General features: G+C 49.4%; 1 pseudogene; it reads right to left on the bottom strand.

The window, feature by feature from the left end:
- On the bottom strand, positions 1-23,396 carry LOC120397262 (annotated as a pseudogene).
- Between the last annotated feature and the right edge of the window lie 2,069 nt (positions 23,397-25,465).

Here is a 25,465-nt window from a genome sequence, read left to right as displayed (position 1 = left end):
TTACTTGCAAAATCTTAGCAGCTTTTTGAAAGGAAGTCTGCAGGATCTTGGATCTCCTGTGAAATTAGAAGAGAACCTTCGAGGTTGGCATCAGTGAGGTGGTTTCGGTTCTTGTTTTTCAGGATATGAAGTGCACTTAATGCCCTCTCACGCACATAGTAGTAGAAAACAGGGACAAGAAAAGCAAAGCAACTTTAACTAGGGACTTGTAGGTGCCCTCAAACAGGTACACGTTACTGTCCGAATTAGATTGCGGTTCGTTAAAGCTTGGTATTGAGTGAGGGAAAACAGGCTGGACCAGAATAACAGTGAAAAGCCAAGTGGCTGCGTTTATTTAGGGGATAATTACAACTTGGGCTGGGGGAGTAGGCAACTTTGGCTGGGATGGTATTAAAAGTACAACACACCCCAAAACACAGTAATAATATACTTTATACTGCTCACCACACCACACCAAATAGGCAGACACACCAATCACACAAGATAGGAATCGGGTTCGTCAGAGCGATGCCCGGTGCTACACAGAGAAAGAGACCCACGGGCCACTGCCTCAGCCACCCTTGGTTTCACACTAAGGGTAACCCAGAGTGTGGTGCGGCTGCAGCTGGGCAGATTCCACTCAGTCAGACCGCGGGGACAGGAACCCCTGGGTCAGCTAATCTCCAGGTGGAGACAGCTCCCAGACTCATTCACTCCGGACAAAGACAGAGCAGTGATTCAAACACATAAAACAGTTTGCAATTAACAATTCGATAACAAGTAGAACAATTATACAAGCTAGCTAAGCAATTGTGCAATTCTGAGCTCACTAATACAATCCTGATATCCTGAGTAGATATTTGGTACCAAGTTAGAGAGGGGAAAAAATAAGAGGCTAGATAAGCTAACTGTCAGATATCAAAAAGCAAATACCGCACTCCAGGCGCAGCTGACCAGCAGAACAGACACCAGAAGCATGACGAGCAGACAGGGATCGGGTCCAAACGACAACGAATCCAAACGATACGACACGAGTGCACTTTACCGGGAGGAGACCCTGGCCGAACGAGTGATCAGGTCCTTCAGCTAACACGTGGATGCTCCCCACAAATTTTTGGGGGGGGACCTAGTTTTATAGAAGGGTCTCACTCCCTGTGTCAGCATCTGATTGGCTCCCTGGTCCCTCCTCCCTTCAGGTTTCGAGCTGTTGCCACCCCACGTCAGAAGGGTTTGTACACGGCACACTGGAGTTGACGAGTAAACAAACCTGACCCTTAGATGACTGGGTCCAAAAAGAGCGGGAAAGTGAGTCGCTGGGCAGAATTAAGTCTCTGTATACAGTACTCTGGAGTTGCTGGGCAGAACTAGCCTGACCTCCAGACGACCGACCCAAAAAAAAACAGGTTGCCGGGCAGAATCAGGCCTTCATACACAGAACTAGCCTGACCTTTAGATGGCCCAGCAGAAAAAAAACAGGAAAGTACACACAGCACTTTAGTGTTGCTGGGCAGGATTAGGTCTCTGCCCTCTCCTGTGGAACATGAACCTGGTCCAAAATGGAGGCTGCCTTGTCCTTTTAGCAGGACAAGATGGCCGTGGACCGACAATTGGCCATACAGAGCCATAATGTTAGACAAAAGTGCCAGATATATGCTTAAGCCAAATATATGCTCAGGCATTTGTCATTTTCCCCGCTTGTTTTTCCAGTTGCTACCCCCGTTTAAAGTTACAGCGACACAGGATATATATATATGATGTATACCAAAAATGGGAATGAGTTAAACAGATGTGCCTACCCATGGGAGAGGATGTAAAGAAAGGGGAACCATATCGAAGGGATGTGAGGGAGAGGGGGAGGCGAACAGATGGTCCCTAATTTCTGCCAGACACAAATGTAAAGAATGCATAGGTTAGCAGAATTTGACACGCTAAGTTGTTTGTTCGAAGGTATAAAAGGACCTGTCTCGGACCTGTATAGTGTGCTCCTTTCTCAGGCGCGAGCCGAGAGGGACACCCGCTCAGCTGACCGAATAAAGAATCTGGTAACCGTCCCCCTGTCTCTCCGTGCCTCCTTGGGGTAATTGGAAAAGCTTCAGGGGGAACGAGCCTATTTGGCTAACAATAACTATGAATCGGATTGCGACAGTTACTCCAGAACTCCTGTACTGTAACAGCAGGCTGACAGAAGTATGTTTTCATTCTTGAATCATTGCACATTTTCAGCATGAATAACTTGAGATTCCTTAAATCCAAAGTGTCAAAGGAAGCTAATCTGTTTTTTTTAATCTATTTATTAAAAGAGTTTAAATGAGAGGATTTTGCCTGGTTGGGAAAGCGCCCTTTACGAGACCAATTGCAGGACCAATGCCTACAGAAGTGTTTAGAGGAGAGGAGAAGGGCTGGGGCTGGGGTATAGCTGGTTGCCAAGGTGTGGGCTGAATCATAGGCGCCAACGGGGCAGGGGAAGGGCAGGGGTGGAGTCTGGCTGGGGGGTAGGGCTGGCATGAGCACCTACCAGCAACAGGAGAAGTTGGCACCCATGGGATGAATCATGCGTGCTGATGGAACTGTTGAGCAGGCATTGGAGGGATTAGAGAGCGTGCGTCTGTTGCAATGGACGGCAAGCTTACTGGAACAGCAGGAGAAACCTTCCTCTGTAATAATCCTATCAGCTCAAGGGTTGTAGTGTTAATCTCGTAACTTGGATTGTTTGCAGCCGTCTGAGCTGCCTCTACTGCAGGGGTAAGCAACCTATGGCACACGTGCCAAAGGCGGCACGTGAGCTGATTTTCAGTGGCACTCCCATTGGTCGGTGCATTTGTGCCATCTGTAGTCTTGCTGCTTCCTGTTCCGATTGCCTCCTCCTCCGAGTTCCCTCCTGTATAGATGCTTGTGATGCATGTTGTGACTTTGGAGCCTTTGCTAATTGTAGTGCACCTTGTTGTATGCTCGCCATGATTCAACCTACGAAGTAGTTCGACCAAACACTTGAAACTCATGTTCTCTAGCTCAGTGTCCGTCTGTGACGGGGAGGACTGGCCCCACACTGGGAGTGAGAGGGTTAACCCTTCCCTGCTGGCAGAAGAAGCCATGCCCCCGAGGCTCTGCTGGGCTTGCTCCAACTGGGAGTCAAGTATAAAAGCCTGCAGAGCTGTTCAGTCAGGGCTGGTGGCTGAGGAAGGAGGACGCCAAGTGGAGGCTTTAGCCCAGGAGCAGTTGCGACCCTTATTGGAGAAAGCTGAGTGTCCGAGACAAATGAGGTTTGAGTAGCCTTTTAATGGGAGAGGAGCAACGGAAAGCAGCACAATGAGGTTTAAAGCTAAATAGCTGTGTTTATTTTTAACAGGTGGGGAGGGTTGTTACAACTTGGGCCGGGGAAGGGTAATTTGTTAACCAGGATATTATTAAAGTACGAACACACCTATGATATTATCAAAATACAAACGCACCTGAAATATTGTCAACATACAAATGCACTTAAGATACTGTCAAAATACAAATGCATACGACTTACTATTTTACACTGAGTGGAACAGGGAAAACAAGGAAGGGAAGATACTAGGCAACAGTAATTAGCCAGAGGTAGTATCACAGTAAAAACATACACTGCTTTATACTCAGTAAAGGGGGTACAAAATGAGAGAACTTAGGCAAAGACAAAGTGTCTATAAAAAACTTAAAATCCACATACCACACTCCAGATACAACTGAACACAGCATGGACACCGAATACATGGCAGATTGGTGGGATGTGGCTTTGACACGACACGACACGAGCTGGCAAAATCCAGAGGAGACTCCTGGCTGATAGGGTGATCAGGCCTCTCAGCTAACACGCGGGGACTCCTATTGATTTTGGCGCGGGATACAGTTTTATCTGGGGTCCCTTACTCGTGCCAGCATTGGATTGGTTCCCATCTCCTTCGCCTTCCGGGTTCCGGGCTGGAGCCCTCTACGTAAACGGAGTTGCACCCAGCACGCTTGCCTTTGCACCCGACATGCTTGCATTTTCGCACACGGCACTGACCTGACCGACAATTGGCCAGGCCAGAAATTTGGGCAAAGGTCTAGGGCATGCCCCCGTGGCCGATTGTCAGTCCATCACGAAAGGGTCAGTCCATGCCCAGGAAGGGGGACGAGCCTAGGAGAGGGATAAAAATTTAGATTGGGGACCCGGTGTCCGACTGGTTGTCAGTTGTCTGGAGAGGGGAATATTCAGCCTGAACAGGGAACGCAGATACAGCTTTTACAATTAAAGCTTTGGTAATCGCAAGACCTAAACAAAACACAACAATAACAATTGCTGCAATAATTAACCATTGCTTAAGGGATTGTGCCCATGATCCCAGTCCCCAACCCGACAAAGTGGTTTGCCACCAGTCCCAAGATTGGCGTTCGTCATGAATGCGGACAGCCAGGGATGACAGCTGTTGAGAGATAGCGGAGACGTTGTTCCATCCGGGACGAAGGCGAAGGCAACACTGGCCTTTGAAGCGAGGGTCAAGGTTTTCCAGGGCTTCACAAAAGTCCTGGTGCAGCAGGGTTTGTATCATGAGGCGATTCTGCTCAGCATACTCGGCTAGCACAGTGAGGGAATTATCAACCTGAAGGAATCCAAGAGCTGTAAGATTAGTGAGCGTTTCTAAATTTTCTGAAAGACTACGAAGCTGGTTAAGAGTAAAGGCATAGCTAAGGGGATTGAACTGTACATAGCCCCAAAAGAGAGTTTCAGTGGTGGATTTTAGACGGGTCCACCATGAAAATTCACGCTTCTGTGGGCCGAACGTGGTGGGGAGGTCTGTGAAAGATGCCCCCTCCTTTAATAAAAACTTGACTGAGGGCACAAACACCGTTGGGTGAGTAAAGTTGATTTCAAGCGACACCGTCCCCACATAACCAATAAATTCCGGGGGGAGGATACAAAGCGGATGTATTAAACAATTGGGCAAACAAAAGGGGATTTTCATTACGTGTGAGGAGGTCTGCGGTGAGCCATCCCAAGCCCTGCAGGGGACTTAGAGCTGGAGTACGGCGATTATTTGTGAGGAGGACCGTGGTGAGCCAGGATCGGCATGCCCAATCGACGGCCCTAAGTCCGACGGTTTGAATGTCGGGATTTGTCGAAAAACGGGGGGAATTTAAATTTAGAGTGGTATTAAAAATAGTAATAGGCACGAATAGTTTTTTAAGGGCAGACAGAGTAACTTCATATTGCTCCGTATACCAGTCGGGGGAGGTTAGAATGGAGGAATCTGGGGAGAAAGGGGCAGGGGCCATATAAAAATGGGAACAATTGGGATACGACCCCCAAGAACGAGTGGAACTGGGGCCCAAGAACACAAAACAAGGGCTGGCTAGTGGCTCGGGGTCGGAAAGGGAGATCGGGGCGCTAGGGGTTGTAAATTGGTCCGATTCAGAGGAATTACAGGTAAACAGGTGTCGCCAATACGCAAGCAGCCAACCAACATCACCAGACAGGCACTGCAGTGGAACAGGATAGAAGACTATGGAGATCTGTTGGGCATGAATGAATGATGAGGTGTCGCCAAGGCCAATTGGGTTCGTTGCACTGTGAGGCAGGTTCCTCGTGAGATACATTAGTAATGGGGAAAAAGCCAAAGAAAAGTGGGAGTCCTCCAGGGAAGAACTGGGGGCTAGAGCATACAATACAGTGGTGGGTTGGGGGAATAAGAGAAACGTCATTCGGATTAGTGGCTAGGATTTCTTGACGGGCGTAAGCCAGAGTCCACTTCACCAGGGGATCCTGAGGCGGGCGATGCGGTCACAAATGAACCTGAAACGAGAGAATGGGAGATAGGACGGGCCCTAGGGCGGGTCCTGTTACGTTATGATCGCCGGCTGAGCCAGTTGTGATGAACCAGCTGGGTTTCTGATTGACCGGTGCACACAACATGATACATGTTGGGGAAGTGGCCGGACCTGGATACAACGGCTGGGAGGGGCTGTGAGCGCCCGGACGCATTTGGAGCGCATAGCCACACCGGTTCCTGGGGGGCGAAAACTGGTTTCCAATGTGGGGGTGGTTCCAGATCAATTTGTGGCCATCGACTATAGGCCGCATTTAAGGTAATAAGGGCCTGGGGCAGGGCCAAATGCCAGCCTTTATAGTCAGGTTTTCCAGTGATGGCCTGAAGTTGTGTTTTGAGGATCCCAATGCGACGCTCCACGACACCGTTACTATGGGGTTGATAGGGGAGATGAACGTGGAGCTGAGCGCCTCATTTGGTGACTAAGGCCTCAAAGCTATGACTGGTAAATGGGGGGCCTCCATCAGTTTGGATCTCAGAGGGGACATCCCAGGTTGCAAAGACTTGAAGTAATGCCCTATTAACTGCTGGGACTGTAGATCGTTTTAGAGGCGAGCAATGAATTTGGCGGGAGCCTAAATCCACAGTTACTAGCCCCTTTGGAAATAATTTGGCTCCAGCTAGGGGGCCAATTAGATCCAATTGTCAATGATGCCCAGGCCTGAAGAGCTGGGGTTGTAATGCTCTGTGAGCTACGGCAGGCCGAGACGTTTGGCGACTTGTCTGACACTGCTGACAGGTATGAATGGCCTCATCGCAGCATTGACGAGTTAGATCCGCCTTACGGCGCCCATGGGCCATGAGAACTTGGTGGAGGGCTCGCCCAGGTAAGTGTCCCCATTCTTCATGCAGTCACATTAAAAAGGTGTCCCGGGGGCCAGTAAGGGTAGTGGAAGACACTTCAGGGCTACTAAGAATCTTGGCCTTAAAGGCCCGAAGTCGTTGGTCAAGGGTGGTGTGGAGGGGGTTGCTGTCAGGTCGGTGGGAGGGGCAATGAGTAATGAACCAGGGTAATTTGGTTTTATACATGAGGGTGAAGATTTGCTCCCATAGATCCTCATGTGCTCGCGGCTGTCCCTCATGAGTGAGAATCGATACCCCGTAAGCAAAGTCAATACCAAGCACGACCCGAGTACGAGGATGGGCACAAGAGAGGTGGGAGGCGGCTAAGAATATCCCTTGGACTTCAGCTAATTGGGCTGAGACATGATTCGGGAGGAGTTCGGCCTGAAACGTTTCACACCGCTGGCAAAGAATACCAGCACGGGGGGAGGGGGGCGTGCCCCCGTTGGATAGAATCCATGGGTCAAACGCGCTAAGCTCGGCTAGGCTGGGGCCCTCCTCAGCTGTGGAGCTTGAGCATAATACCCATTGACCAAAAGCCTCTTGTGCTATAAACACCAGTTTTTCCCAAGTGAATGATGAACCGTGGAACTGTGGGGCTGGAGTAAATGACAGCCAGGGAATAAGCTGCACATGGGGGCCCTGGAGCTTCCCATGAGCTAGTCGCGCCCAAGGAGCGGCCAGCTTGACCCCAAGGAACATGTGTCCTACTGATCCATACTGGTACTCTGGACCATTAAAGGCGTGGGCGCTGTGATATACTGGGTGGTTTGATTGGGTAATAACGGCACTCACGCCATGAGTAGTGACTGATAACTCGATAAGGATCGAGTTTTTGGGGTCCCATCGATAGAGGGTTGGATTAGAGTGGAGCCATGCTGTTAAATTGTTCACCGCCTGATTAGCTTCCTAAGTCCAGAGCAGCCTTTTGCTTTTTGCGAATTGCTGGACAGTGGAAAGAGCATTGAACAAATTGGCCGGGAGCAAAGCTCGGTGGTAATTAAGTATTCCGAGTACTCTTTGAATTTGTTTCTGGGAGGGGTAAATTCCCACCTTAAACTGTGGCTGTAACAAATGGTATGAGGAATGCTGGAGGATTCCCTCCTCAACGTTAAACCCCAAAAACTGAAATGAGGTCGACGGCAGTAGGCAACTTTTTCCCCTGTTAACTTCCCACCTGTCATTATCTAGGGCCTGGAGAACTTGATCGGTGAGGGTTGGAACAGGGTCGGGATCGGGACCACAGATGAGAATGTCGTCCACGTAATGGATGACCTCGAACCCGGGCTGGGGTGAGACGACTTGAAGGGTCTGACTCAGGGCCTCAGTAGCACAGGCGGGTGAGTTCCAGTACCCTTGGGGGCAGACCCGCCACTGATATTGGGCGCCCTTGTATGCAAAATTGAGAAGCCCTTGTGGGTCATAAAGGGGTATTTGGTAGAAAATATCCTTAAGGTCGAGGGTACATGCCCACTTGACCTGACGATTAAGCAGGGCGCGTTCAATTGTGGGTAGATCCCACTGACTTGCAAATGCAATAGTCTCAATATGTTGATTGGCTGACCGATAATCAATAACCATACAGAACTCATGGGGCTTGTGGGGCTTTGGAATGCCCCATGCGCTGGACAATTATCGGCTGGTGGTAACGCGACAGATATGCTGGGTGCTTTCAAGTTGGGCTAGCAGTTGACTAATGAAGGCTTTTCCCTGGGGAGGGGAGTGGGGATAGGTTGATATTTCCACGGTGTTGGGTTACTGGCACGGGGTTCATGGGGGTTGGCAATTAAGGCGGCTGGTAGGGCGGAAGTGATGACTGGGGCTAATTTGAAAGCTTTTAACTCGCCTACCCCAAGAATGGCCTGATCTCCCAAAAGAGCAGTAAACTGAACGGGGGTGCCCCGAAGGGTAGCTTTTACTTTGACCTCGGGTCGGGACTCGATGCTGTTGAGTCCTTGGACGTGGACAACACGACCCGTACGCTTACGTAGCAATAAGCTTGAAATGCGTGTAATTGTTGCTGTGCCGGTGTTAGACCCAGTGGTGCTTGTACGGGATCCCACCAAATGAGGGACGCCCCCGCGATGGTATAAATTAAACGGCAGGGGGTAGAGACACCCTCTGGCGGAAGCTGGAATGCTCGGGGGCTGTTTTGTACTTGTAAATATGCGGCTGCCGGGATGGGATGGACCAGACCGGGGCCGCAAGAAGTACTCCGTGAGCAGTTCCCCTAGACCAGGCGGCACTTCGGGAGAGTAAGGTTGCCTCCTCCTGGTCAACTAACTCCTGGCCGAATTCTAGAATAAGCCGTCCTAACCAAGTGAACACCGGCACGTTTGGCTCCCGGCCGGTGTCTCTAATGAAATCTTTCATCTCTGCCTTGCCCGAGACCAATACGGGTTCAAACAGCTTTTTATTGGGAGAGGAAAAAACAAGCTGCAGCAGAATAAAGTTTAAAGCCAAGTGGCTGTGTTTATTTGGGGGAAAGTTACAACCTGGGCCAGGGAAAGGGGCAATTCTTTAACTGAGATGTTATCAAAATGCAAGCACACCCCAAAATTGTCTGAATACAAATTCACCTGAGAAATTATTAACATACAAATTTACACTACTCACTACTTTACACTAAGTGGACAAATATGCACCAATTGCACAAAAAGGAAATTCGGGTTCGTCAGAGCAGTGCCCGGTGCAACACACAAAAGGAGCCCACAGGCTACTGCCTCAACCGCCCTTGCTTTCACACCAAGGGTTTTACCCAAAGTGTGGTGCGGCTGCGATTGTGCAGATTCCACTCACTCAGACCGCGGGGACAGAAACCCCTTGGTTGGCCGATCCCCAGATGGAGACGGCACCCAGACTTAAACACTCCACAAAAAGACAGACAAACACAGAGACAGAACAGTAATTTACACAACTTGAAACAGTCTATAATCAACTACTTACTAAAATCCAGAACATATATACAAAACTAAATAAACTGTGCCAGCATTAACCAAATATTGCAAAATGCAACAATTAACCAGAACAATAATTAATACTCTTATATACTGTACACATGCAACGTTGCACTAAGTAAGGGAGGGGAAAAGGGGAAGAGGCTAGGCAAACAGAATCTTACAGAAATTAGCATGCAAATACCGCACTCCAGGCGCAGCTGACCAGCAGTACAGACACCGAGAGCATGAAGAATTGATGGGAATTAATCCCACTCGATCCGAGCCAGCTAAATCCGCAGGAGACCCTTCTAGTTGGAAGGAGGATCCAAGTCTTCCAGCTAACATGCGAATACTCCTCCAAATCTTGGTGGGAGACATGGTTTTATTCAAAGGCTCTTTTACTCGTGTTAGCGTCTGATTGGTCCCTGGCTCCTACGCCCTCCAGGCTCCGAGATGTTGCCCTCTACGTCAACAGAAGCTGCACACGGCACACTGGCATTTTTGCACATGGCTCTACTGTGACCCACAATTGACCAGGCAGAAAGGGCGGGAATATGCACACGGCACTACAATGTTGCTGGGCAAGGTTAGGTTCCCGCTCTCTTCATTTTCCTGCCTTTTCTGAGGAACAAGAACCTGACCCAAAATGGAGGTTGCCTTGTCCTTTTACCAGAACAAGGTGGCCGTAGACTGACAATTGGCCATACAGAAACCATAACTGAGCATAGGGTTGCGACACACCTTACTGCGGGTACGCCATTCGTAGGTGATATTTTGTGCTCCGGTTGGGTCCACCTTAGTGCGCGTTAGCTGCACTGGCATGGCCTCAACTGGGCGGGGATCTGATTTTTCTGGGTTCACTTCGGGAGAAGGGGGTGGTAAGGCTGGGTATAAACTGGGAGCTGATGGGTACGGTGGGGGAGAAGATTCGGGGGTTTCAGGCGGTGATTGGGTCACATGGAGAGCCTTGGGGGTCTTGGTTATCTCTCGTGCAGTAGAGGTTAAAGCCCCCATGAATATAGCTAATTTATCCAGGGCCAGATTTAAAATTTTATGATAGGCTCTGGCAACGGCTTCTGGTTTATACTGGTCGGGACGGAGCTTTTTAGATTTTTTTCCGGCCTTCTAATTCTTGGATGAGTTGAATCACTAGCTCATGTGCAGGGCCCCCGCTTGGGAGCCTGGGGGGGTTAATGGTGGGTGAACAGGTGCCACCAGCCGCTCTTAAAACTTTTTGGGCTTCCTTCCATAACCGTGCCAGATCAGTCCCAGCACCAGTTTCCCCGGACTTGGTGCAGGTCGGCCGATAACTGGCCTCTGTAGGGGTTAGCTGAAGGCCCATATGACACGTTAAAAGACAGCCTGCGGCGCCAATAGACAGGCTAACGGTGTAGGTTTGGCTCAAATAGCCAATTCCAATAATACAGCTCCAGCTAATTGCTTCAGGATGCCCCCGATCGAGCATAACATGATATTGGAAATGATTAAACTCGTCGTCGGGGGTTTTGTTGGTAGCCTTAGTTCGCCACGGACAATTAACATGGGTGGGTGGTGGAGAGCAGTTCTCTTCGCCCAATCCTGTTCGTGATGCCATGTCCGAGACAAATGAGGTTCAAGAAGCCTTTTAATGGGAGAGGAGCAACGGAAAGCAGCACAATGAGGTTTAAAGCTAAATAGCTGTGTTTATTTTTAACAGGGGGGGAAGAGTTGTTACAACTTGGGCCAGGGAAGGGTAATTTGTTAACCAGGATATTATTAAAGTACGAACACACCTATGATATTATCAAAATACAAACGCACCTGAAATATTGTCAACATACAAATGCACTTAAGATACTGTCAAAATACAAATGCATACTTCTTACTATTTTACACTGAATGGAACAGGGAAAACAAGGAAGGGAAGATACTAGGCAACAGTAATTAGCCAGAGGTAGTATCACAGTAAAAACATACACTGCTTTATACTCAGTAAAGGGGGTACAAAATGAGAGAACTTAGGCAAAGACAAAGTGTCTATAAAAAACTTAAAATCCACATACCACACTCCAGATACAACTGACCAGCAGCATGGACACCGAATACATGGCAGATTGGTGGGACGTGGCTTTGACACGACACGACACGACAAGAGCCGGCAAAATCCAGAGGAAACTCCTGGCTGATAGGGTGATCAGGCCTCTCAGCTAACACGCGGGGACTCCTATTGATTTTGGCATGGGATACAGTTTTATCTGGGGTCCCTTACTTGTGCCAGTGTCGGATTGGTTCCCATCTCCTTCGCCTTCCGGGTTCCGGGCTGGAGCCCTCTACGTAAACAGGGGGTTGCACCCAGTACGCTTGCATTTGCACCCAGCACGCTTGCATTTGCACCCGACATGCTTGCATTTTTGCACACGGCACTGACCTGACCGACAATTGGCCAGGCCAGAAACTGGGGCAAAGGTCTAGAGTTGCGACACTGAGGAGCCCGGCACCGTAGGCAGGCAGCTGTTGGAACCTCAGGGAGCACCAGGTGCTGAAGAACCTGAAGACCCTGATGCCACAGGGACTGCTACGTTTGTAGAACTGGTAGGAAGTGACCCTGGGAAGGGAAGGGAATGGTATCTCCTACCACTCTGAGGGCAGCGTGCTGCGGTAGGATTCCCCGCTGACCAATGGCAGATCACGCCGTCACTCACAGGGCCCTGGTTGGAGCCTGGTGAAGGCGGGTGGGCCTGGGCTCCCCTACCGGGGGTCTCTAACTCCCCCCCCCCTTTTTTTGGTGATGACAGTTCACTGACCCCTCTTTTACCTCAGGGAGATAGATGAACTCCTGCCGCTGGGCCACACTATCCTATGAGGGGAAGAGAGTTTAGAGAGATTCTTGCCATTGGTCCACGGTGCTTTAGGAGCGCACTATATGGACTCCAGCCGCAAGGCCACGCTATCCCCCGGAGGGAAGAGAATTTAGAGAGACTCCGGGCATTGGCACAGGCTGCTTTAAGAGCGCATTATAGGGACTCTGTCTGCTAGGCCGTGCTATTCCACCAGGGGAAGAGGATTTAGAGGGACTCTGGCCATTGGGACAGGCTGCTTTAGGAGCGCACTATAGGGACTCTGGCTGCTAGGCCATACTATCCCACCAGGGGAAGAGGATTTAGAGGGACTCTGACCATTGGGCCATACAGCCTTGACTACCAGGGAGGTAGTAGAACCGATGTAGATGCAGGAAGGCAGGGTTAACCTTGCCCCCCTTGAATCAAATGGGTTGATGAGGTATAAAACCCGCCACACCATCTAACACATCTAACATACTTTTTTTAACGTTTGTTTGCAGCTAACAAAGCTGAACCAGAATTGCTGAATGGTTCAGTCACAAAGGTGTACTGATCGGAAAAGTTTCTCTCAGGCCTGGTCTACACTAGGACTTTAATTCGAATTTAGCAGCGTTAATTCGAATTAACCGCTCAACCATCCACACCAGGAAGCCGTTTAATTCGACCTAGAGGGCCCTTTAGTTCGAATTCGGTACTCCACCCCGACGAGGGGAGTAGCGCTAAATTCGACATGGCTATCTCGAATTAGGCTAGGTGTGGATGCAAATCGAACTTAGTAGCTCCGGGAGCTATCCCACACTGCACCACTCTGTTGACGCTCTGGACAGCAGTCCAAGCTTGGATTCTCTGACCAGCCACACAGGAAACAACCCGGGAAAATTTGAATTCCTTTTCCTGTCTGGCCAGTTTGAATCTCAATTCCTGGTTGGACATCGGGGCGAGCTCAGCAGCACCGGCAACGATGCAGAGCTCTCCTGCTGAGGAGTCCATGCAATCCCATAATAGAAAGAGGTCCCCAGCATGGACAGACCGGGAAGTCCTGGATCTGATCGCTGTGTGGGGCGATGAGTCTGTGCTTTTGGAGCTGCGCTCCAACAAACGGAATGCAAAGACCTACAAGAAGGTCTCCAAAGCCATGGCACTCAGAGGATACAGCCGGGATACAACGCAGTGCCGCGTGAAAATCAAGGACCTGAGACAAGGCTACCAAAAAGTCAGAGCGGCAAACGGACGCTCCGGAGCCCAGCCCCAGACATGCCGCTTCTACGAGGCACTGCATGCCATTCTAGGTGGGTCTGCCACCACTGCCCCACCAGTGACAGTGGACTCTGAGGATGGCATAGTGTCGACGGGCAGTTTCTCGGCGTTGTTCGCCGATGGGGAAGATGAGGAAGGGTTTGTGGAGGACGGCGCAGGCGACAGCGCTTACAATACCGCTTTCCCCGACAGCCAGGATCTCTTCATCACCCTCACAGAGATCCCCTACCAACCCTCCCCGGCCGTTAACACGGACTCAGAATCAGGGGAAGGATCAGTCGGTAAGTGTTATAAACATGGAAACATTTATTTCTTAAAAAACAGGAATATATACTATATACAAACTAGCTAAAAAGTTGTCCATATAAAACTATATAAAAAGAAGGTCCACACATATAGGGATTGAACAGAAATCCTCTTGGGACAGTTCCACAAAGCTCTCGTAGAGGTACTCGAAAAGCCTCCGCAGGAGGTTCCTGGGGAGAGGTGCCTTATTTGGTGCTCCGTGGAAGCACACTCTTCCGCGCCAGGCCATTCTCACGTACAGCGGAATCATTCCCTCGACCAGCATGGCTGCATACGGTCCTGGTCTGTGCAGGGATTCTCGCAGCATCCTCTCTCTCTCTCTCCGAGTGACCCGCCTCAGGGTAATGTCGTTCGGCGACTGCTGCATCAGTGAAACGATTTTCAAGATCCTCCTACTGCACATTCTCATCCTGACAGCTAAGAAACTGACTAAGATTGTAAAAAAACTGAAAAGTCCTGTTCCTCTTGTAGGTGCTGGTCTATGTCAGTGATTCTCATTCTAAATGTATTAATTATTTCAATGGTATCAAATATTGTTAGCTGAGGTTTCTGAAGCTTCAGGTTCAAGGAAGCAAGCTTTGGTAAAAACGCTTTCAAAAAGAGCAGGCAACCATGTATTTCTGGATCTTGTAGTTTTTGGAACAGTTCCTGTGAAACTTTATTCAGAACCTCAACATGCTCTTTCCAGAGCTCAAACAGCCTCTGTACATTGTCATTAAAACTAAGCCAGCGGACTGGTTTGTAATTGAGCAGCACCTTTGTGTCTCACAGCCCACTTCACACAGAGTTGTAAATTTCCCTTTATTGACACTGCTGGTGTTGACAGCATTGATGCATTTTTTCACTATGGATTTAACCTCATCCATACTTTTCATTGAAGCTTTGCTGGCAAGTACTTCTTGGTGGGCAAAACAGTGAACCAAAACAAGTTTGAGTGCACCTTTCTTGGAAGCAGTTCAGCACTCCTACTCATGCACTTTGCATGGCTTCTGCCCCATCAGCTGTCAAACTGCAGAGACTGTCAAAGCTAACATGGCACTCCTGCATTCTCCCCTGAACAAATTAAAAAATGTATTTGCCAATAGGCCTACCTCTAAGGCTCACCTGACATAAAACACCTTCAGAAAAACAATGGCAATCACAGTCCAAAAAGTGAACGCATATGATTACCTTGGGATTCATTGTGACATCAAGGCTCTCATCCAAGCACAGACTGTCAAAAGGGCTTGCTGTGACTTTTCCAGCTATTTCATTTTGTAGAAAATTTGCCACATCTCTCGGTGGTCCTCTGTAATGTGTCATTGCTCAGTAGTATCTCTCGGAAAAGCTTACTTTCTGGTTCTACAGCCACAACCATTTTTTTCAGTTCTCCATCGCTGAATGGTTTCCTTGCTTGCCCCCAAAATAGTGCAACTTTAAAAGTAGCCACTTGAATCTGATCCTCTTTATTGAAAAAATCTTTGAGCTTCCACTGTTGTCTTTCAAAAATAGCTTGCGCCTCTGAAACTCAATGTGGTAATTCCTTTCAAGTACCCCTGTATGAGTGCTATAGTGATGTAGCATTGCATAAATTTTGATTTGATGAATTTCTCTCTTACAAACAGCGCATACTGCAACTTGCTCAGAAAAGGAATCAGACGGCTTCAGAAACACAAGAAACTGCATTTTCCACTGGTCTTGAAATGTTCATTTTTCTTCCTTCCATGTTCTGCTTTTCTTAGCAGGAGGTGGCTTCTGTGGGACCATCTCTGTGTCACATTCATGGGCACTGATTATTTGAAATACTTTCTGATATCCATTTGTGACTTTAATTCTTTTGCCTTCTGCCACAAACAATCTCAGCCTGCTCAAACACCACACAGTGATTTTGCTGACGATGAGGTTGACCAATAGCTGCTTACAGAGCTACAGTAGTGGGAGATGTAAAAACACAGTGTGAATATGCTTTGTGATTTGAAAGGAAACCACATCTCTGTAATTCTGCGCTGCCTACACTGTAGCAATATTTAGAAGAGAAGAAGTCTGCATTATAATTTGTGGTGTTTACAAGGCAACTTTAAAACTTTACAGCTCAGCGATTGTTGGGGTGCTTCGGTCTGGTGCAGAGGAGTATTTTGGCTTCTATATTTGGGGGGCAGGGGTGTGTGGATTTAACCAGGATTGAGCAGGGCCTTATGAGTGGGCGATGTGGACAACCGCCCATGGTGCCATGGTAGGGGGAGCACCAGGGACAAGAAGCAAGGAGTGGAGCAGGCCTGGAGTGCAAGGCTGTGGAAGAGAGATTGAGACAATGAGGGGGAGGCATCAGGGCCCATGGGTGACGGGGTGGTGGGTGGGAAGCTTGGGAGGCAGCAGAAGCTAGAGGCAATGGAGGCAGTGCTTAATTTGTAATGAAGGAGGTGTCAGTGCTCAAGCTGGGTGGCTGCTGGCAGGCACCCAGCTCTGAAGGTAGGGTGGCACTGGGGTGCTAACTTTGCTATGGAAAGTGATATTTGTATCTTTTTAAATACCACTTTTCACAGCAAATCCTGGCAAATTGAGACCTGGATGGAGGGGTGGGAGATGAGGCACCAGGACCAGGGGCGATGGATGGAGGGGGCACCACCACTACGTGGTTGTGGTTGATGGGCAGCGCCCTGGGTCAGCACCTGCAGAATTCCACAGTTGGCACCTGCTGGTCGGAGGGGGGGGTGTGCTCCAGGCTCTGGCCAGCCTAGGGGTCCTCTGCGCAGGTGTGTGTGTGTGTGTGTGTGTATGTCAGGGGTGGGAGAGTCTCAGGGCTTTGGCTGGCCCGGGGCTTCTCCAGCCAAGGGGGAGGGGGCACTCAGGGGTTCTCCAGGCAGAGGTCTTGTAGCTCCAGCCACAGAGGTGTCAGGGGGTTTTGGGGCTCTGGCTGCCAGGAGGGGGGCGCAAGGGGTGGAGTCAGGAGCTAGACTTCCCTAAGGGGGGGCTCCACCTGCCACCCATGTGCCTGCATCTTCACCCCCCCCCACCCACCACTGGCTTGCTGCATCCCCCTGCACCCACTGCTCGCCGCCTCACTCCCCTGCCACAGACACCCCGCTTACCCACCATGAGAAACCCTGCTTGCTGCTGGCTCACTGCTCACCTTCTCACTCCACCACTCGCAGCCAGACCCCTTCGCCCGCTCACCTCCTCACCCTGCTGCTGGCTCGCGGCTCGCCTCCTTATTCCCCTACCAGGCCCCCACCCCCACCACCACCACCACTCGCCTCGCCCCTCACCTCCCCCCATCTGCCACTCGCCTCCTCAATCCCCCCACCTCCTCACCGTGCTCCTTCAGCGTTGTGTGTCCCACCTGTGTCTCCAGAGAGGCAGCGCATGCAGGAGCGACAGGGACAGGGAGGAAGGGAAGGGGCTGATGCTTCCCCTCCAATAAGGTGACCATTTTTTTCAAATTTAAAACCAGGACATTTAAAATAGCTCAGCCAGCATGAGTAATAGTCGCTGTCGTAGAATATAAGTTGAAAAAATATTGTGGAGTATGCTTATCTTTTTTTTTCTTTAAGTGAAAGAATACAATAAAATGTACTTCTTTTATTTATATTATATATTATGAAAGTAATTTTGCGAAAAAAACCCAAATATTTGATATGGGTAGATTAGTACATAATTGTATACTTAGGATTTTGGGATCCAAGTAATAAAGAAACAAGTGTAGCAGTAAAACAAAATGGTTTTAATAAAAAATGGTACAAAAGTACTTAATCTACATTCCTAATTTTGCTTCTTATATTTTTGTGAAGAATGGATTGATTTTAATAATAATTCGTTTTCCTGGATGTTTTTATAAAATTCCATGCAAGTTTAAAATTATATTTAGTAATTAGCAAACATTTCAAAGTTTCAACATGTAATTGAGTTTTATCACTGGACCAGATATTGTTCATCAAAGAAAAAAGACGTTCGGCAGGTGCATTGGTTCCTGGTAAACAGAGACAATATTCTACCAATTTGCCAATATTTTTGTAGGAAACATCATTTTCACTGAAGGCTTTGAATATTTCAATCCATCTGTTCGATACTGGTACAGAATTTTGTCTCCAGTGAGTAATTTTTTCATCTGTAATGTAGCGCAGGACAAAGCAGGTTTCATCAAACAGTTCATCTTCTACTAAATTGATTTCAGAAAAATACTGAAGAATGTAATCACTGCAAACTTGAATGTTGTCATGGGTGAGTTTAGTGTTTAACAAAACCCAATTGAATTTTTCGGTATGCTTAATAGGTCCTTCCCATTCCTCTAGATATTGAATACATGTGTCATAAAATTCTACCACTTTTTCTTTGAAAATAGCAGGTTTTAATATGCCTTCTTCCTCAAGCTGCTTCAAATTTTGCCGCACCTGTAACGGCAAGAAAACGTTTGCTTTTCTGTCAGCTAATTTTGTTTTTAAGTCACTGTAAATATTGCTAGTTTCTATAATAGAAATCTCCTGTCCTTCTATTTTCAAAATAGCATTGTGGAACATTGATGACACGTTATGCAAAAAGTAAAGCCAAGACTCTGTCTCTGAATTATCAAAATAATTTGTGATAATTGTGAGGCTCTTCTCGTTTGAGGCAAAATATGATTTTAAGGCAGGATATATTTGTAGGACGCGCTCAATCGCGGGTCGTAACGCCAACCATCGTGTGGCACTGTATCCCAAGACTTTCTTATATTCGATGTCCATGAATTCACAAAATTCTTTCAATTCATTAACGCGCACTGTATATATATATAATATATATTAAAAAAAGTATGAATAAATCTTGGTGATGAAAGTATGCACATCAATTGGTACACAGTCGGCTGCAGTTTGTATAGCATTGTTCAAAATATGAGCGGCACAACCAATTCCCACAAGCTCTCTTCCACCGAAATTTGATTTCAGCTTGGTAAAAATGTTATTTTTCCCACTTCTTCGCATTCCTCCAAAGTTAGTATTGGTTTGTCAGCACAAAATCCAAGTACCTTGGTATCTAAACGATACTTTTTTAACACTTCCAAAATATAATCAGTAACTATGTCAGATGTTTCGCCTGGCAAATCTCTTACTTCCAAAATTTTGACGTGTATTCCAGACTGGTATGAAAAATATCTTATTATGGGAATCAACTTTACTTCCTTGTGGTTTGATGCATCCGAATAAATAGAAATAAAATTTGCAGCATCTAAATCCTCTTCCAATAACTTTCGCATAAGGCACCAGCACATTGGTAACTATTGCCTTGCATTTTGTTCTAGAACATGTAAACCTGGCATCAAAACATGTTTTAATCAGTTTGCAGGTACAATCCATTGATCGGAATGAGTGATTATGCATTACTGTGTGGTACGCCCATAAACCTTCAGCTGCAGCTAGTTTTCTTTCAGCATCTTCAAATCGTTTTTTCTTAAAATATGATGTCACACTCGTACTTGCAATTGCTGCAGACACGGCCCGTTTATGTTTGACTGTTTGTATGTGGTTTTCAATGTCGGTTTTTCCACTGTTTGCAATAGAAAATACACTTCTGCATTTTACACATTCCACCTCACTATTGTCATTATTAGTACTTGCTTTCATGAATGTATATTTCGATTTTAACTCGTCATTGAAGATGCACTTTCGTCGTTTTGGCGCCATGGGTGTCCAAAAATAAACAATTATTACAAACTTCGTCGGATGTCAGTCTTGGTCCGAGGGGGCGAAGTCACCGGTCCAGGATCGAGGGGGGCGAAGACGCCGGTCCTGGTCCAAAGGGGCGAAGGCGTCGATCCTGGTCCAAGGGGGCGAAGTCATCGGGTCCTGGCGAAGCAGCGAGGTGCGCCGTGGAAATGGCGGAGCGAAAAGCTCGAGTAACCGAGAGAGCGCGGAGCTCTGAGGGCCAGTGTCACGGTCCGAAGATGCCAGATCACTGGTGCCTGTCCTGTGCTGCGGAGGGCCTTTTATAGTCCGAAGCTAACACCGAATTGGTCGATTTTGGCGGGCTCTGTGTGATGACGTCATCATCGAGTTCCCATGGTCGGGCTGTATGTAATGTGCGGGAGTATTAACGAAGAGTCGCCGCGGCCACAATATAGTGAGAGTGCGTGTGCTGAATGCCGAGTATTGCCGAGATCCAACGACGAGAACCGTCGTGTAAAATAAAACTAGGAAAAATTAATAAAATTGATTTAGGCTGGTTTATCAAGGATTGATTTGATGTACTCAATCTTTTGATAAATTAATAATTTTTGATTTTGTAGTCCTAAACTGTACTGGTTACATCTCACGACTAACCAGACCAATGTCCAAAAAACCAGTACTGTACTGGTAAAACCAGTACGTATGGTCACTTGGCCTCCAACCACTTCCCAGGAAGCTGCTGTGGTGGTCGCAGGCGGCCACGGTGGCTGCATTTGAGAAACAGTGATCGAGGTTGTATTTCCATAGTTTATTTATGAGAAGGTCATGTGGGACAGGATCAAAAGCTGTATTAAAGTCAGGACATGCTACATCTACCACTTCCCACCTATCCACAAGGCTTGTTAGTCTGTCAAAGAAAGCTATAAGGTTACTTTGACATGGTTTATTCTTGACAAATCCATGCTGACTGATTTATCACTTAGTTGTTTGCAAAAGATTGCTTAATTATTTGCTCCATCTTGGGCAAGGGGAAATAATATACAGAAAGACAACTCCCATTTATTGAAAACAGGGCCTATATTATTATTTTATGATCATAGTGCTAATCTGCTATCCCAAAACAGATTTAGCTCTCCTATTAATCAATATTTTTTCCTAAGATGTGGGTCTCCAGAGTGGCTATGGAAATACATAGAGAACACGGACACAGTCTTCTGACAAATGATTGACACAAAGACAATATTCTTTCCAAAACGAGGCACCTCTTTATTGGTGCAAATAATAATTCCTAACAATAATCTAGAATACAAATCCCTTATAACAAGTTAAAGAGCATTCCAAACTGCAATAACATACATTTGAAATGATTCTAAGAGTGGTTGCTCCCTGTCTCAGATGACCAGTCTGTCACAGACTGCTGACAGCTAGTTCTAAACACTTTAAATCTTTTACATTTGTTTCACTATTAACACATATACATACATTTTTATTAATCCACATGTACACACACTAGCACTATACTGTACTATATTATGCTACACTATAATTATTACTGAAAAGCTTACTTCGCTGACACAAAACTTCTGCTGCACATTTTTTCCCATTACTGCTGCTGCCACTGCTTTCTCTGCTCTGCTCAGTCTTTCTCCACCATGTCCGCACCCCTTTTTCACTGTTTGCTTTCCCCTCTGCTTCTTCTAACCCAGTCAGAACTGTTTGCTGCCCACTGGCACACTGATTTTTATACTGTCCTATTAGAACTTCTTTGCAATTTTGCCATCTGGAAAGATCTTTGTATAGAGCTTGTTTCTACAATCCTAAAATAAAAATAGTCAAAGCGTGCATGCTGTTAAACTTTACATTATAGTATACACTCTCTTTTCTAAATCAGAGTATATTAAACTTTTGTGCCCCATACAGGATAACTTTGCAATAACCTTTAAAAGACGGTTACTCACCGTTGTAACTGTTGTTCTTCGAGATGTGTTGCTCCTATCCATTCCATGTAGGTGTGCGCGCTGCGCGTGCACGGCTCTTCAGAAGAATTTTACCCTAGCAACACCGGCGGGCCGGCTGGGCGCCCCCTGGAGTGGCGCCGCTATAGCGCTGGATATATACCCCAGCCGGCCCGTCCGCTCCTCAGTTCCTTCTTGCCGGCTACTCCGACAGTGGGGAAGGAGGGCGGGTCTGGAATGGATAGGAGTAACACATCTCGAAGAACAACATTTACAACGGTGAGTAACCGTCTTTTCTTCTTCGAGTGATTGCTCCTATGCATTCCATGTAGGTGATTCCCAAGCCTTACCTAGGCGGTGGGGTCGGAGTGAGACGTGGCAGAGTGTAAGACTGCTGAGCCGAAGGCTGCATCGTCTCTGGATTGCTGCACCAACGCGTAGTGGGAAGCGAAGGTGTGGACAGAATACCAGGTGGCCGCTCTACAGATGTCCTGGATGGGGACATGGGCCAGGAAGGCGGCAGACGAGGCTTGTGCTCTTGTAGAGTGAGCGGTGAGGCGGTTAGCTGGTACACAAGCAAGCTCGTAGCATGTTCGGATACATGCAGTGACCCAGGAGGAAATCCTCTGAGAGGAGACCGGCTTGCCTTTCACACGATCCGCCACTGCTACGAACAGTTGGGGCGAGCGTCGGAAGGATTTTGTTCGCTCTATGTAGAAAGCAAGGGCCCTGTGGACGTCCAGGGTGTGAAGCTGTTGTTCCCGACTTGAGGTGTGAGGCTTCGGGAAAAAAACAGGAAGAAAAATGTCCTGGTTCAAATGGAAGGCCGACACCACCTTAGGGAGGAAGGCCGGGTGTGGCCGAAGCTGAACTTTGTCTGCATGAAAGATGGTATACGGTGGACCAGCCGTCAGGGCATGAAGCTCGGAAACTCGCCTCGCTGAGGTTATGGCGACGAGGAAAGCTGTTTTCCACGACAGATGGAGCAGGGAACACGTGGCCAAGGGCTCAAAGGGGGGGGTAAATCGCGACATGGAAATATGCGTCCTTCATGTCGAGTGCAGCAAACCAGTCTCCCGGATCCAGGGAGGGAATGATAGTCCCCAGGGTTACCATGCGAAACTTGAGCTTGAGCATGTACCTGTTGAGCTCTCTGAGGTCGAGTATGGGTCATAGACCTCCCTTCGCCTTGGGGATTAGGAAATATCGGGAATAAAATCCCCTGCCTCGCATATCGCTCGGCACCTCCTCTATGGCACCCAAGCTCAGCAGAGACTCGACCTCTTATAAGAGGACTTGCTCGTGAGAGGGGTCCCTGAAGAGGGACGGGGTGGGTGGGTCAGAGGGCGGGGGCGAAACAAACTGAAGACGGTAACCGGACTCTACCGTGCGTAGCACCCAGTTGTCCGTTGTAATCTGGGACCACGCCGGGAGGAAGCGGGAAAGACGGTTGAAAAATAACGGGGAAGGATCCAGTGAAGAGACTGATGGGCCGTCCTCGGGCGTCCCATCAAAATGCCTGCTTCGGCCCTTGAGGGGCTTTAGAGGGCGCCTGGGACTGGGTATGCCGGTTGCCCGATGGTCTACGGCAGTTCATTCTGCCTCTGCGTCCATTATCAGGCCGCGACCTGGACTGATTAAATGGCCGATAGGGCTGCTGCCTGAAGGACCTCCGCTGGGTAGCAGGCGTGTGCATGCCCAGGGTGCGGATGGCAATACGGCCATCCTTAAGGGTCTGGATTCTGGAGTCTGTCTTCTCCGAGAATAGGCCCTTGGTATCGAAAGGCAGGTCCTGCAAGGTATACTGGACTTCTGGCGGCAAGGTAGACGATTGCAGCCAGGAGATCCTCCTCATGGTCACTCCTGATGCCAAAGTCCTGGCTCCGGAATCTGCAGAGTCCAGTGAGGCCTGGATGGAGGACCTGGAGGCTTTCTTGCCCTCTTCTAGCAGTGGCAGTGAATTCCTGCCTGGAGGATGTGGGAATCAACTCTGTAAAAACTTAGAGAGGGCCACGAAGTTGTCGTAGGCATAGCGGCTAAGGAGAGCCAACTGATTGGATATCCGTAGTTGAAGGCCGCCAGCCGAATAGACCTTCCGGCCCAACAGGTCCATCCTGCGCGCGTCCTTGGACTTTGGCGCTGGCGCGGGCTGCCCATTTCTCTCCCGGTCATTCACCGACTGCACAACGAGGGAGTCTGGGGCCGGGTGCGTATACAGGTACTCGTACCTGGACGGGGGCACTGAGTACTTTCGCTCCACGCCTCGAGCAGTGGGAGGGATGGACGCAGGTGATTGCCAGATTGTAGTGGTATTTTTCTGAATAGTGCGAATGAAGGGCAGGGCCACTCGCATCGGGGCCTCAGCTCCAATCACATTAGTAACCGGATCCTCGTCCTCAGTGACCGGGAGGTTGATGGCTTGTGCCACCCGACGGAGGAGGTCCTGATGGGCATGCAAGTCAATCGGTGGGGGGTCCGATGATGAGGACCCCACCACCGCCTTGTCCGGCGAGGAAGACGAGGAATGGCCCTGACCCATGGCTTGTAGCTGTGGTTCGTCCATGGGGTGCGAAGCCTCCGCCTCTACGGGATGTTCCGCTGGTACAGGTGGCGGCGGAACCTCAACCGGAGGTGATGGAGGGGGCCTGCTGACAGTGGCTTCCGGCACCCTGTGGTCGGAGGGCCTGGGTTGCTGGAGGGAGGGGGCACCTTGAGCCTCGTGAAAGGCCCAGGGGGTCCAGAAGCCCCATTGCTGTGGACCGTGGTCCTGTCCTTGGGGGTCTGCCCGGTGATCTCCACCGCTGCCCTCGTGCGAGGCGACCGACGGTTGGCGGGAAGGCCACGGAGGGGCAGAGGCGCTCAGGGACTGCGCCGTCGATGCTGCTAGTCTGTCTGTGGACGGTGCCGGGGACCAGTGCCGATCGTCGCGGTACCGGGAGCGAGAGCGGGACCGTCGACCGTGTGAGTACCGGGAGGTCGACCGCGATCTCGACCGTCGTCGACGGGAGCGGCTCCGAGAACGGTGACGGGAGCGGTGCCGGGATCCGGACCTTCTTCGGTGCCGACGGTCCGGAGACCGGGACCGGGATCGCCTCCGGGAGTGCGACCGGTACCGCGATGAGGAGCGGTACCGGGACTGCGACCGGCGCCGAGACGGAGAGCGGTACCGGGATGGTGACCGGTGCCGGGACCTGGATCGGCGTGAAGGTGACCGTCTCCGGGATCGGGAGCAGGAGCGGGACCTGGATCGCCTTCTATCCCGTCTGTCAGGGGAAGGAGGCCGTATCATGGCCGGCTTGCCCACTGACTGCACAGCCCGCACCGGCGGTGCTGGGGGCCGGAGGCTCGGTGCCTCTGTTAGCTCTATGAGCTCCCTCGCCGTCAAGAACGTCTCGGGCGTGGACGGGAGAGGCAGCTCGACCACGGTTTGCACCGGGGAGCACGGAGGTACCGGACTCAATGGCCCTGTCGGCGCCGGAGTCGACGGTACCGCGCATGGTCCATGCGCTGTCGAGGTCGGTACCGAGGGGGCTGACACTGGCTGCTGGACAAGCAGTCTCGATGCAGCAGTCTTCCCAGACTTTGGCTGCGGCTTCCGTTTCCCCGATGGTGAGAGGGAACGGTGCCGGGGCTTCGGTGCCGGTTGCTTCTTAAGAGTCTCGGTACTGGACCGGTCGGGGACCGCTGGAGCGCTCCGTGCCGAGGACGACGGCGGAGCTGATGGTGTCGGCACCGCAGGGGTAAGCGCCAATTCCATTAGGAGCTGCCTCAATCTAATGTCCCGCTCCTTTTTCGTTCTAGGCTTGAACGATCTGCAAATGGGGCACTTATCTGGTCGATGGACCTCACCAAGACAACGCAGGCAGGAGTCGTGAGGGTCTCCAATCGGCATGTGCCGCTGGCAAGCCGCACAGGGCTTAAACC

This window comes from Mauremys reevesii, linkage group 2 (genome assembly GCF_016161935.1).
Source record: "Mauremys reevesii isolate NIE-2019 linkage group 2, ASM1616193v1, whole genome shotgun sequence".
Taxonomy (NCBI): Eukaryota; Metazoa; Chordata; order Testudines; family Geoemydidae; genus Mauremys; species Mauremys reevesii.
This window is presented reverse-complemented; position numbering and strand designations above follow the sequence as displayed.